This window comes from Ixodes scapularis, unplaced genomic scaffold, assembly GCF_016920785.2.
Source record: "Ixodes scapularis isolate PalLabHiFi unplaced genomic scaffold, ASM1692078v2 PGA_scaffold6__148_contigs__length_123643588, whole genome shotgun sequence".
Lineage (NCBI taxonomy): Eukaryota > Metazoa > Arthropoda > Arachnida > Ixodida > Ixodidae > Ixodes > Ixodes scapularis.
Window position 1 is genome coordinate 32,809,008 of NW_024609881.1, and position 10,217 is coordinate 32,819,224.

The following is a 10,217-nucleotide window of genomic DNA, read 5'->3' on the forward strand; positions in this document are numbered from 1 at the left end:
TCTATTGAAGGTAAATTTCAAATCTTGTCGAAACAAAGTCAACGCAATGATTCGGTCGGCAAAGCGCACTCACTCACTAACAGAATAAATTCTCAAAATTTTGTTAAAAAAAAAGACTTCTTTTCTAATCAATTAGTTCTGTGGCCACAATACGCACACTTCAACTGAAAATGCACTGAAGACATCTCTTTGAGAGAAATTTGCATGAAATCGTAGAGAATTTGATTGCTTTCGTTGATTCCTCTTCTGCTGAGGCAAGAGATTCGCCAATCCATATTCAAAACGTCATCACCTTTTCTCCATTCTCTGCTCCGCTCCGAAAATCCGGTTTGAACTCCATTTTACTTAGCTTCGAGCCAAACACGTCCCCTGGAACAGACAATACTGGTCTGTCCGAATTTCGCCTAACCTTTCACAGTATCAAATCTGAACTTTTTGTGCTGAACGGCTTTATTGAGGAGTCATTCCTGATGAGCTCAAATTGGGCAGCATTTTGACTCTTGTACAAAGGTGGTTCTAAAGGTAAAATTGATTATTAAATGACCCATTTCCAGTTTACCCATCATCGCGCAAATACTTGAAAAGCATGCGTTTCGCATATTGACATTTTTTATAGACAAACTAAATATAGCATCGCCTACACAATTTGGATTGTTGCCGGGGAAGGTATACAACCTCTTCTAGAGATTTTGAAGATAATGTTTACTCCGCTCTGAACAACAATCTTATCACGTCAAGTCGATTCTAGGACGTATCCAAACCAATTGACACTAAGTCGCATACGATAATTTTGAAACAATATTACACCATATTCGTCTCCGGGTTTCTTGTTTCCTTTTTTTTTAAACTATCGTCTAATCCGTCCCAATTGGTGTCTACAGGTGATATTCAAAGCTGTCAAATCAAACTTAAAGCTGGCATACCGTAAAATTCAATATCATCACCTATAATTCACAATTTTCTCAATAACGTTACTGACACTACCAGGATGCAAGTTTTATCAGTATCTAGACGACAACGTAATAATGTCTCTGCATGTCAATTGCTTAGTTGATGTGTTGCGACATTTCGTCAGTAACAACGCCATCTAAATGCGATAATGAGATAATGAACTACTTTAAGATAAACCTGATTTCGGAAAAAGTTAAAATAAAACTGGTTGATTCTTTAATCCCCTTAGAGTAGTGAGTTTAAAGTTTCCATTTATTTTGTACTCCTCTACGTGCACGCATGGCACTGGCTTCCCTTTAGAGTAAACAGATAGCCTTAAATACCTTGCGATATTTTTTGATAGCCTCCAAAAGTGGCATGTTTATTTTTTCATATATCTAAAACAGAACCCCGAAGCGCCATATATCTCTTATATCGATCTAAATTTTGTATGCCCCTTTTAATTCGAAATGCAATTGCACATGCGCTTGCATATAGTGTTCTTCACTACAGTATAACTGTCTTCGGGAAACGCTTCCCCTTTTGGAAGGTCAAGATCGACAGTGTATTATGGCTATCCTAAAAATTGTTTCATACAAGCTAATAATACCTGAGGACTCCAGCCTGTTCAAGTTCCTTAGCCTTCCTAACTTCCATACACTTTATGCCCATTTCGTTGAGTTGCGGACTTTTAGGAACAATAAAGTCTAAATCGCAAACTCATCCTAACGTAATCTCTGTCATGGTGTAAGATAGACAGGTAGGGAAACGAGAGCCAAATGAGCAACCGGCTTGTGTCCTCCTCGGTTTTCTCTTTTTCTGTGGCGCCATCTATGTGGAGCACCGCGAACTCTCACTCCGGTGGGCGAACGGTGGCGAAAGGATAAACTGACGGAGAATGTTTCTAATGGATTTTCAATGGAGGACTGTCGTGCTCTCGTTTTATTTTGCGCACTATCCCATAAAGTTCCACGCAAATTCGACTCCAATTTTTTTCTTCTCGCTCCTGCGCCATCTGTCGCAAATCGGGGGTACCCGCAAGCAGACGAGTACACAATTCTGTCGCAAATCGGGGGTACCCGCAAGCAGACGAGTACACAATCCGGTCACGGCGCTGCGGCAGGTTTTTATGGGCCGTTTCCTCACCTGTCTATCTTACACCCTGTTCATGACCAGCCTTAAAAAAAAAAAAAAAAACTTGTACGCGTCTGAAATGGCGAAAGTACGCGACCTTATTATGTTCCACATTTCTTTTCTCAACTACCACTTAAACCGCTGACTTCTGCATTAATAAAAAAAGTGTTAATTAATAATGACTTCTGTAGAGTGTCTTCGGTTGAGCTTCTTTGGTGTATGGTTTTTTCTGGTTTTTTCGTTTTAACGTGCCTGGTCTCTACTGGACATTCTCGGACAATTTCTCTTCGGAAAATTTGCAGTATGCTGTATAATTCAATAAAAACATCCAATTTGACTTTTTGAAAATTTGAAGGGTACTTGCGCGTTCTACAGGTTACTTCTATTTGTTTGTTTCTCTAGTGTCTACGTTATTTTGTTAATTTTTTAATCGCTTTGGGTGCCGTAGGGTATTTTGAGTTCCACGCTTCGATACGGCACAGTGTGTATGATATATCTTGTGCACGATATAGGCGAGAGTCATGGAAGAGTGTATGTGCGTGTATGTTTTTTTTTTATTTTCGACTCTGGGTAGCTAAGTTTGACGTTTAGTTGGGATACCAGAGATACAAAAAAAACATAATGTCATGTTCTTGTATCCCTGGTTTAGATTTGTTATTAGTGTGGCCTCACATACTCTGAGTACTTATATTGAATTTCCTTTTTTTTTCTTAGGTGTATCTGCTCACAAATCATTTTGCTAACACTCTTGATTCTCTACTTCTCTTCAAAAGCCGCATGCTCATCAAGGTGGTGTCCATCATACAAGCCTGAGGGGGCTTTGATAAACTTGCATCCGTACCTGATTTTATGTTTCCCAGCAATTATTAATATTATTATTGTGATACCACCTACAACAAGATGCGAGAAGAAGGTTCCGGACATCTATGTGCCAACGATCTTCAAAAGCCTACCAGAAGACGTTTATGTCGTGATCTCCGTGAAGAAACTCAGACGAGCACTCCATGATCTTAGTAAAATACCATGAATTTGTATATCTTTGTTTGTGCGGGACCCTGTGTGTCCCTAATAGTTTTTCTTTTTTTTATCATCGTCATTATTATAGCGTTGTAACAGTTGCTTGAGACGGGAAGTACGTATCAAGAAAAATTTTGTACTAAAGGTTGAAGGGTGCTATCCTGCAAAGACCCGTATATCTACCAAATATGATACATGCAGAAATAAACATTAATAATATTACTATTATTTTCATCAAAGCCCTCTAGGGCTTAAATGATTAACACCACCTTGATGAGCATCTCGTGTGATATGTATCAGCGGTCAGTTAGACGCTTTCTACTTTGACTAGAGCAAGGCGTTTGACGTAGTCAGTCACATTATTTTTTATCTAGACATTCCTCCAATGGGGTATGTGGCTCATTAAACGACTGGTTAAAAAGCTATTTGACAGAGAGAGAGGGGTGTACCTCCGGATCAACCACATGAACCCTTCGTTATAAAGGGCACGAACTGGCTTTCCTCAGGGATATGTCTTAGGACCCCTTCTGTACACAATTTTCATAAATGACATCTTTTTTGTCTATTTGAAATATTTCATTCCTGCAATATACTGACGACATTAAAATTTATAAAGAAATAGTTACTGAACATGATTGTGCTAAGGTCCAGGAAGATGCATGTCCTTTCAACAGATGGTGCTCCGAAAAATCTATTTTTGAACCCGTCCAAAACAAAGGTCATGACGCTCACTCGGAAAACTCACAATATCTCGTTTGCATATAATATTCAAGGGGAGAGTTCTTCTCGAGTAAGTGTAGTGAGACATCTCGGAGTCATGGTTGACTCTGGCTTGTGTTTCTCTGATCATGTTAATAGGCTGGTTAACTCGTCATTGAGAATGTTGGGTGTTGCCTTTCGCTTAACCAGGGAGCTCGACAACCCGACTGCTTTTATCACGTTAAACTGTTCGCTATCTAGGTCGCAGTAAAAATATGCCTCAGTTGTTTTGAATGAAATCTCCAAAACTCACTCCTTGGAGTTCGAACGTGTGCAAAAAAAGTTTGTTTCAATCTTTAAACATCGCTACATAAAGGAGGATGTTCACTGTATAACATATGAGTCTGCGTTAGAGCGTGTTGGTTTGCTTAACTTGCACCGGCGTCGGGAGAACGCGGACTCACTATCTTTGTTTGAAACGCTGCATGGACTCATTTGTTCTCTGAGCTTGTTATTGGAACGGTGCCTTAGGGTCCCACTTGTGCCTACTCGTCTTCTCCCATCTTTTTGTTTCTGAAACGTTTAGTCAGGTAAACCCAATTGTTAGAATAGCACTTCGTTTGGGTCATCACTCTCAAAAACTTGATATTTTCCATCCGTGCTACAAGACATTTGTCCTTTCAATTTAAAAAAAACTTGCCCGTACAGGATGAGCATTGATTAATGGCTTGGTTATTTCTAAATTTCGTCATCTCCATGGGTTAAAACATAATAATTCCTTGGCAATGGATTATCATACTTGGGATTATGAAGCCCTTTTGGAAAGTGTTAGAATATGTGACCTACATTGACATAGAGAGCAAGCGGATTTGGTATATTTGCTTAAAACCTTTCACCGCTCAATTGGCTCGTGAACACTCAATTCACATTTTTGAACGTCTAGAAAATTCGGTCACTTTTCAAAATTCCCAGGTTATTGAATTGTTACAGCGGTTACGTTGAAAAAATGAACATATTTGACTCCAGGCGAATAAACTTTGACCACTCATTCAAAACTTGTTCTAATTAAGGAAGAGCTGAGGGGTACTCTGAGGTTACAGTGAATCGCTCACGAATTTTTATTCTTCGTAGTAACTTAATTTGTAGACAAGTTTATTTACTCTTAAAACTCATGTAGCGTGAATGTTACTACCACTTTTTAACAGCCCTATAATTTTCCATATGATATGAGGGCTACATGGCCAGTGATGCTTGCAAGGAACTTCGTCAGTGTACACTTTTGTTTTCGTCTCTGTGTGATGTATATACTCTCCCCACTACACGCGTTCCTCTTCATGGCGCACCCACGTATGAACTTCAAATATAAACATTTAACTCTTGATTTTATATCTTGGTAATTTGAATCTTTCTGTGTATCTATCAAGTTATAAATGTCACGCTTTATCTTGTAATGCAACAATGATCCTTGCTTTTTAGTGTTTCAATGTACCGTGTGCCAGCTCCAAGACCGTACTGTAGTTCCAGAGCACGCAATAAAATTATATTAGAAATTATTAATATTGTAATTAATATTATTACTAATAATATTATTTATATTCGTAATAATGTTATTACTAATAATATTATTTATATTGGTAATAATATTATTATTATATTTTTATTATTATTTATTACTATTATTGTTACTATCATACTCTAAGAAATGCCTGCGCGTCTACTTGCCCGCTAAACACTCAAAGAGCCAATCTCTGCAACCTACGAAATCAGCTCAGCGCATGATGAGGCGGAACATCCGTTTAGACCTAAAAATGAAGTCTACGCTGCGTCTTTACACAGTGCAAAGCGTCATGCTTGCTTTGCGTAATGCCGCAGTGCAGACTTATTTTTGATGTCGAAACAGGTTTTCCGCCTCATCAATCGCGGAGCTAATTTTGTAGATCTTAGAGATCTACTCTTTGAGTGTTTTGCGGATAAGCAGATGTGCAGACATTATTTAGGGTGTTGTAAGGTGGTAGAATTACTACAGTTTGATTCAATGAAGATGATAGATTGTATTGCGGCATGTCCATTAGTGTCAACACAAAACAACGCAACCAATGTTAGTCAGCTAGAGATAGTACTTTAAAACCTCCATACTTCTGCTCGCCTCAAACTGTGCTTGTTGTGAATATGTTCCAGTGAATTACGTGAACACAACTAAATATTTCGGCATTTATGTTGACTCTGATTTATCGCGGAATTTCTATCTTTTTTACATATTGAGAAAGCTGCGAGTTGCATCCTGCACCTTCTACAATATCCCAGCATTCATCACGATGTTAATTCGAATACTCCTTGTACACGCCTTCAATTATAGTGTGCTTCGGTATGGAATAGCCTTATTTAGGCATTGCATTGACCTATTGGAAACTAAAGTGAATGTTCCTATAAAGGGAATCTCGCGTAGCGTGGCATATGGTTCCAATAATCAAAACATCCGATAACATAACATCCATAACACAGCGGGAACTCAAAAGTAACCTGAATGAAGTTTTGGAGGGTGGGCCTCTCATAGTACCAGCCTCCGCCGCTAGCAGATCTTAACGGCACTCATTTTAAGCCAGTTTGCCGACCGGCGATGTCTGCTATTAGTGACTCCAGCGAAATGGACAGCGCCTAGTGGCCGAAACGGAAAGCTGTGGCGGCAGGCTCGCTCACCAGACTTGTCTGGCGGATAAGATATTCACTGCACCTGTCGGTCGAAAGAGAAGGCTGTGAGGGTAGGATAAAGCACGCATGATGAAAATCGCCAATAGGTCTGGCAGCATAGTTTAATTTTCTCCCTGAGTGCGTCAAAATCATTCCTTGTTTGTTTCTTTTATTTTTTTATTTTTGTTTTTTCTTTTTTAAGGAAAACTTCTGTGGAAACACTTACAATGCTTTAAACAGCTTACACAGAAGATTCTCTGAAGATATCACAGGTCTACGAGTAGTTTTCTTGCTTCAAAGTAGGTGAATCATTGATCGACGACCAACCTGGTTCATCGCGATAGTACATGTTTTCATAAGAGGTATAAGAAAATATTAGAACATTTTTAACATTTGTAATAATGACGTGGTAGAAAACATGAATGTTTTTGTGCTAAACGAGATTATTATATTTAAGGACTCTTGGAACCAATTGAATCTGATTGTTTTACAACTCCTTCTAAATTTCGCGAGTAAATACACAAGGAGGGAGTAATTGTGGTTTTTGTTAAAGACACTTGAGTTGTTTTTTTTTGTGCTGAAGCTAGTCCTCTTAAAGGTGGAAATAGTTATTCTGATGTTTTTTTCGGTAGCCTGTTACAGGCCTCCCTCTCAAAGTGTGAGGGACTTTCCAAAATAACAAAAATAAACCTTACCAACCAACAGTAATCAACAGGAGTTCGTTTTGTCTTGGGGGGGGGGGGGTTATAAATATCAATGGAACAAAAAAAGGAGAGATCACAAATATGTGACCTGTGTCGTCAAGTCAAACGAGCACCGAGGTCACGAAAAATCAAAGGGGCGAGCAGGAAAGCCTTGATGTTTGGCTGGTGAATGATCGAACAGAATATGGTGTGCCGGACTTCAAAGGGCAATTCATATGGCGTGGAAGTGTCGCCTCACGCGTTGTGGAGTATTCTGTTTGGACACCTTTAAACCACACACTACATTTTGCTTCATACCACTGCAATTATTATCTTAAGATTCGTGTTTTTGCCTGTTGAAGTGAAAGACATCGCCTCTGTGCCTTCCCACTTTTGGGAAACAATTCGTTAACGTCAGTTACACGGTAGGTTTAATTTCCGCGAACACTGAACAAGGCGCTTAGTTGTGCGCAGAAGCCAGAAACACTGCAACGATATACTGATTTCTGAATGCCAGCATAGACCGCAGTAGATAGTTACTTTTGGTAGAGGACCAAGGATAATTCAAATCGTATTTTTACTGAAATAATGTTAAAAATTATAATGTAGTGCACACATATTCATGATGTGTCTAAATACTAATGTTTCTAATAAAACTGTAATTCTCAATCAAATATTTAAAGAAAATGCATTTTATTGTGGCCATTAGTAACATAATATATATATATTTCATATTAACAAAACTCAGCATGTGAATGATAAATATATATGCCTTCTTAAAACAATCTCGCCGAATTCATTAATGTTGTTTCCAAACTTTCATTCACAGCTCTAGATAATGTAGTTTTAGGGCACATGCATGACTGTAACATCGAAACGATATGGAGCCAAACAAATGTAGTTAACAAAATAAGAGAATTGACCAAAAATGAACCTTTAATTCAAATCTCCAAAATAGGGCAATGCTCAGCTATAGACCGACACGCTGTTTACAAACAAGCCCGCGTTTGCCCACACCAGGTGTGGGCACTGCGCGTGCGCACAAACCGAATTCGTGTGAAGCGAAGCGTCTGCGCATGCGCAGTGCTGTCGACAGCGCCACCGCAGCTGCGTGACGTCAGGGCCGCGTGTGGGTCTATACTTTCTCAATCTCGAACTTGGAAAATACATTTTCAGAATATTGCACCCCGTTCTAATATACATAATACCCATAGCTTTATTAAGAACTCGCGTTTCACGTCAACGCACTAGAAGGGTACTTTCCCTTTAGCACGCGGCTTCGTTGAGGCGAATCAGGATAAGCATAATCGCGATGTCCATCTTGAGGTTATCGCTTCACTGCAGTGACACTGTGCACGGTGAAGAGCGCACTCACCGATGCTGGCTAAATTGGCAAAACACACCACGCGAACTATTTCCGAGTGCTGTCAGCGGTTGATAGGAATGAAATTATATATTACAGTGTTTTAAGTTATAATCGAAAGCTCAGAAAATTTGCACAACCCTACCTGTGTTCTTATATTTTAAGTAGTATAAGTGATATTGACTTCGGTCGCATTGTTGACGCAAATTCGTCAAAGTTTGGCAAAATATAGTACGGTTTAGCAGAGTAAGCCCTTAGGCGCAATTTAGTGCAAATGGCACAGCAGTCACATCACTGCAGTCCATACGCATGATTGTGCCCATTGTATTGCATAAAACATAAATTTGCAAAATAAAATATGTGTTTCTGGACACTATATTAGGCACTGAATGCCTGATTGATTGATTTTAAATACTGTTTTTTGCTATTATTAATTTTAAACAAATTTCAACCGCCTTGAGAATGCTTGTGGCACACGCTACGTGATAAGATTTTATATAGACTGAAACTTTCTGATGGAGACTGTAGTAGAGACCACAGTTATAACACCTCAACTTTAAATGAAAGGCCTCCTTTTGACATGAGCTTATTATAATCCTATTAAGAAACAATATCCCACACTCTAAAAATTGGGTCTCTCAGGATTTCTCCAATAAATATCTCGGGCAGCCACAATGTCGTTGCAAACGTCTGTCACTCAATGCAATCATTTGAACATCAAGAAACCCGTGAAGTTTCTGTCTAATTTACATATCAACTGGCCGCATCAAAAGGTACGCTGTCAACCCAACATGCCGGAAATACCTTCCACACACAACAAACTCATATGCTATTAGTATCTAATGGATAGGAGTTAACTTAATGAAAGCGGAGGGGAGGACTAGTATGAAAAAGCACATAAGCCTTGCAGTGGCAAGTATTTCACGCACAGAACTTGAGTTGAGGTTTCCATCTTGTTCAGAAAAAATATACGCCGTTTCCAACATGCTTCTCGAATCTTCGTGGATCAAGCTAGTTCTATTTGCTGTAGCAAACTCCGTCTATTTGTCAGAGGCGATATGCTACGACGGATCAGGTCAAAAAACGAATTCTTTTCTTCAGAACTGGATACGCTCTGGCCACGATGTCATTATCGTCTGCTGCGGCGGATATTGGGACGCCCACGACATTGAATGGCAGAAAGGCCTAGAAGTGAAAGCGACACGGTGGCGCGGACACTGGACCGCATTAAGGACCCGGATTCAAGACAACGCTGTGTACGGACTTCGAACACTTCTTATTACCTACAGTCAAATGGGACTGCCAGAAGCCTGCATCGACCCGGTTCCCAAGCACTACAGGTTTTGGTATGCAGCAAAATGGCTGGTGTTCGGACACTTCGAGACATGCTTACATTCCCCGCACTCGTTTTCTGGTCAGCAGATGAAGCTTTGCCTTTGCGTTGTGTCGACTGATTTTCAGAAATCTGGAATGATGATTGCTGATTCAGGTGCCAATCAATGCGGTATATCAGCGCAACCGGCAACCGATTACCTTTTAAGATATGACCAAGGGGATAATGCACCTCAGAGTTTTGGTTCGTTTTCGGGAAAGCCGGTAAAGATAGCCTGCAGAGAGCTGCTGCTGTATCTAAAATCTTCACAGCTTGCGATGGGTACTTGGGAAAATTTATGCAACAGCTACTGACGCGGTTCAATGCCACA